Source organism: Cydia strobilella, chromosome 6, assembly GCF_947568885.1.
Source record: "Cydia strobilella chromosome 6, ilCydStro3.1, whole genome shotgun sequence".
NCBI lineage: Eukaryota > Metazoa > Arthropoda > Insecta > Lepidoptera > Tortricidae > Cydia > Cydia strobilella.
In genome coordinates, this window is record NC_086046.1 from 4,466,959 (window position 1) to 4,471,343 (window position 4,385).

Here is a 4,385-nt window from a genome sequence, read left to right on the forward strand (position 1 = left end):
TCTGGTAGGTAGCCCTTGAAAATCAATTTTGGTCTATTCATAAAATTACCACGCTAACAATACAATAGGCACTTTCTAAATTTAGGTGAAAAACATTTCATCGCATAGTGTATAAACCATTAAAGTATGAATTATGATGATAATAATTTTTGAATTTTTTGGTTTCTGCCATAAATGATTTTAACCACTTGGGTATATAGGTTGTAACAAACCGCTGTAATGGTAATAAAATGAAACGTATTATATGAGAAAAGTTCCATATTTCTCTGCTACGTATATATTTGGTTGGTGCAGCCACAATTTTAATGAGCATTACGCTGTAGAGGAGGGGGTACCTACTTTCTGTAAAATAACATTGATAAAACTTGATAACTTGTTTCATACCAAGCAAAACTCATGCACAATATTAGGAACGTCCAATTGAACTGCATCATACAAAGCAAAACAGTGGGCACTGACCGTGAAGTCAACAAACAGTGATACAACTCTCTGAGACCAGAAATGGGGTGAAAACAAACATCCAAGATTGAGCGGTTCAATAGGCGAGGGTTATGACTTATGAAACAACCGTTTGTGCACAATGCGGATTGGGGACTTCACATACATCAATTAATGTATGTTATAAATATTGAATTTCTTATTTGAAAGCACTCAAAAGCGAATCTTACCAACAATAAAACCTAGCTGGATCGCCCTCGTTAACCTCTGGTTTAAAAATAAAATCGAATCATTACTTTAAAAACTTTAGTTTTGAATGATTCACGGTTAGTTTCACTAGACTTATATTGACCGGGATATAGACCGTGATTACCTTTTGTATTATTTGTGAGCTCCCGATATTTCGACGCAGTTACATGCATCATTTTCACGGGTGACTGAAGATAGCGGGTAAAAACTTTGTTCTCGCCCCCTTGCGACTGTCTGTAAGCACTTAAGCAGTCAAATTTAGATTGATACAGTATTGATTTTGTTCTAATCAAACAGAAGTTCTGATAAAATCTACCTGACTTAGCTGTCATTTTAGTTTAGTCTGCGTATCTGCCGCATGGCGCTAGTTACAATCTTAGGCATAATGTACGGCCAAGCTGAGTTCGGCCGGATATAACAGCTGTACGTAATAATAGAGTTTATTGTAATATGTATTTTTAACTTATCTCTGTCTCTGTCTTTTGTATGTTATATTATACCTATATATTAATTTTGTTGTTTTTCTTGTTACCTGTCGTGATTGTTTCACCGGATGGTCTCACCGGAAGATCAGCGCTGGAAGTCGCCAGCAACATGCTGAGGTGAGACCATTTCGTGGCACTTTTTCTTTTTATGTTTCTCTGTTTTGTATAATTTTATATTTCTGTGTACGAATAAATTATTTCTATTCTATTCTATTCTATGAATACCCACCGGGCTACCGCGAAAACTCGGGTTAACTAATTATTTTTAAAATGTACCCTAGTTTGATCGAATTGTCCTTTTCATATGCCCCTATATTGTAAATTTCATCGAAATCGCTAAAGCCGTTTTTGAGAAATTACCAAAATAAATATGCAAATGTACCTGAAAAAATATGATAGATTATTTGCCTCTACTGTACATTTGTATGAAATGTAGTTTGTCATGAATAAATTAAGTACATGATTCTTGATTCTTGATATATGTACGCACGGCATGTCTGTACACCCATGAATATTATGCGTGTAAGTTCTTTAGGGCAGTCGGTAAAGTAAGGACGCCAAGAACGAATAATTTCGTACATTAACCCGCCATTTCCTATCTATCGGACGCGCATAATACATATTGAGCAATATATTATTGAGATTATGAATAATAATTATAATAATAATGATTAAAACGCAAATCCGCTATTTTGGCTGATCTAAAAATTATGACCATTAAATGTCACTGTAAAAAAATAAAAAGTTTCTACTTACAATCAAAAGATTGTTTCAAATTGCAACGTTACATAATATTTTGTATATCTTTCTATAGCCGCAAAATCACCGATACATCTTCCCGACTTGACTTTTCCATTTCGCGCGCCTACACGCCCAGAATAGACCCCCCAACTAGTGTCGATATTTTGTGAGCGTCAGGATGGCGGGTGGACCTTTTTTTTAACGAAATATTTATAAACATATTGTACCTTCGTTGTACCTTAGTGTACCTTTAATACAATCCAGCGTACCACTCCCTAAAACGAGATATTTAACAAAAAAGAGGTATTAAATGAAAGCGCTTTGTGAGTAGATTACAACTATTATAGTATGTTGTAGTAGTGAAAATGTTATAGTATGTTATATATTTGTGATCTACTCGCGAGGCCCTTTCATTTGGTATCCCACATGGTATATTGAAAAGAAAAAAAAAAACACTTTGTACTGCCGAATTTATGACGTCACAGTTCCTACCCCCACCTTTTTCGCACTTGTCACCTCATATATTTGTATTCAGGGCATCATAATAAATGTATTGATACTATTTTTACCCATATCCGAGATGGCATGAACGAAAAGTAATCTAAAACCTGATTTGCCAACCTACTAAACAGCCTATTAGTGAGATTGTGTCTCACCTCGAGAAAATACTGAATCATTCAATGTCGTATTTCAATGCAATCGGGTGATCCCAGATTGGGGGCTGATTGATGTGGCCAGGTATATGTCGGTTGATATTAAGGGGAAAGAAATGAAGCTTATCTGTGGAGGCAAACTTAATGAGACAGAAGGATTTAGACTCTTTTTATCTTTTTGTTTTTAATAGGTGTGGGATGTAGTTCTGAGGGCCTATCGCCGACGTCGAAAAAAGGAAAATGATTATCTGAGCGTAAAAAACAAACTGAAATATTGATTCTAGCAAATCTGGACTTTCTTAGGCTTGTTTTACTTAGAATTGACAGCATTCTCTATCCTTCCATTAAAAAACATGTCCAAGAATGTCAGTGTGTGTAAATGTATAGGTAAAATGTACGACAGGTTTTAGTGTGTGTTTTTTTTTAAATAAGTCATAGCAAATATGTTACAGTTATAAATCATATACGATCATTAAATTATTTTCCTTTTATAAGTATAGTTAAAATAAACTAATTTTTAAAAGCGTTTTCCAATATTTACCAATAAAGACACGTCAAGATTGTTTACCTTTTTTTTAATGCTAAAAAAACGAACTATAGCAGAAGGTGCTGCTAGTACTATATTGATTGGTTCATCATTCATCATTGATTGATCAAAATTCGACTGGTACAGAAATACTACTGCACCACTCATAAAATTATAACATATTTTTAACGCCGGGCCAAACAATTTAACATATCTAGATTTAAAATAAATAGAAATAGGAAAATTAAAGAAAAACTCAAATGAATCTTTTTACCACATAATCAGCTTGTTATTTTATAACAAAAAACCTATGTATATATTTATTTATGATCGGGTACTTAGGTTAAAACCCTAAAAGTAAGAAATATCTAATAAGGCAATTTATTTCTCACGTTCTTTTATGTATGTGACATCTCCCGTAGATCAAATAAATCCCAATTATTTTTTAATTCCTTAATAATGTTTCGTGTTTGTGGAACATAATAATATAAGCCCCATTATAGGCAATTCCTTTCAAGTCATACCTGACAGGATAATTTGCGGCCGAGTCCGACACGTGCTCGTTATCTTAGTGGTGGTATTGTACAAAATACAGAAGGTTTGGTCTATCTAATAAAGTAATAAATTTACACTGACGGCCCGATTCGAACATGAAGATACGTCAAATATTACGTCTAGATACGATATAAATAAAAAAAAACGTCACTTTAGACACTAACATATCTAATCCATATCGTATCTAGACGTAATATTTGACATATCTTAACTTATTCGAATCGGGCCGTCAGTGTTAGCGAGCAGCGACCCGCTAGGCGGGTGCTCTGTTCGTAGGCACTTTTCTTTACATAAGGTTTCTCCCATGTTGTCGGCTACGCTCGTAGCGCGTAGCACGCGCTGGCAGTGAATGTCGGCCCGATTCGAACAATGCTTATTAGAAGTCACAGCGGTACGATACCGGTCTGTCGTCAAAAGTGACGGTTTTTGGTTGAAAAAATGTGAAATTGGATTTGGTGAAAGTGAATTTCGTGTGCGCTTGTCTGATAGAATCTATAATCCAAGCCTTCTGTATCACCCATCTTTTACAAGTGGCTCTGGCAAATGGTAGGTTATAATGATTTCCCTCGGAAAATAGGCCGGGAGCGGTTTGTCGTTCTAATTATCGTTGTTAAGAGTTTCACTCAGTCATAAGCCGGAGTTCCATTCAACAATGGCGACACGTTTTTGTTTCATTGTTCGGTTAATACGCGAGCGAAACTTCGACTGGATTAACGCGGGCGCGCATTACACCGTACT

General features: G+C 35.3%; 1 long non-coding RNA gene across 1 annotated transcript; it reads left to right on the forward strand.

Annotated features, from left to right (window-relative positions):
* The first annotated feature begins 2,014 nt into the window (after positions 1 to 2,014).
* Positions 2,015 to 2,813, forward strand: LOC134742530 (uncharacterized). Its single transcript, XR_010127941.1, has 2 exons — positions 2,015 to 2,066; positions 2,546 to 2,813. It is a non-coding gene; the product is annotated as an uncharacterized LOC134742530 (long non-coding RNA).
* The last annotated feature ends 1,572 nt before the right edge of the window (positions 2,814 to 4,385 follow it).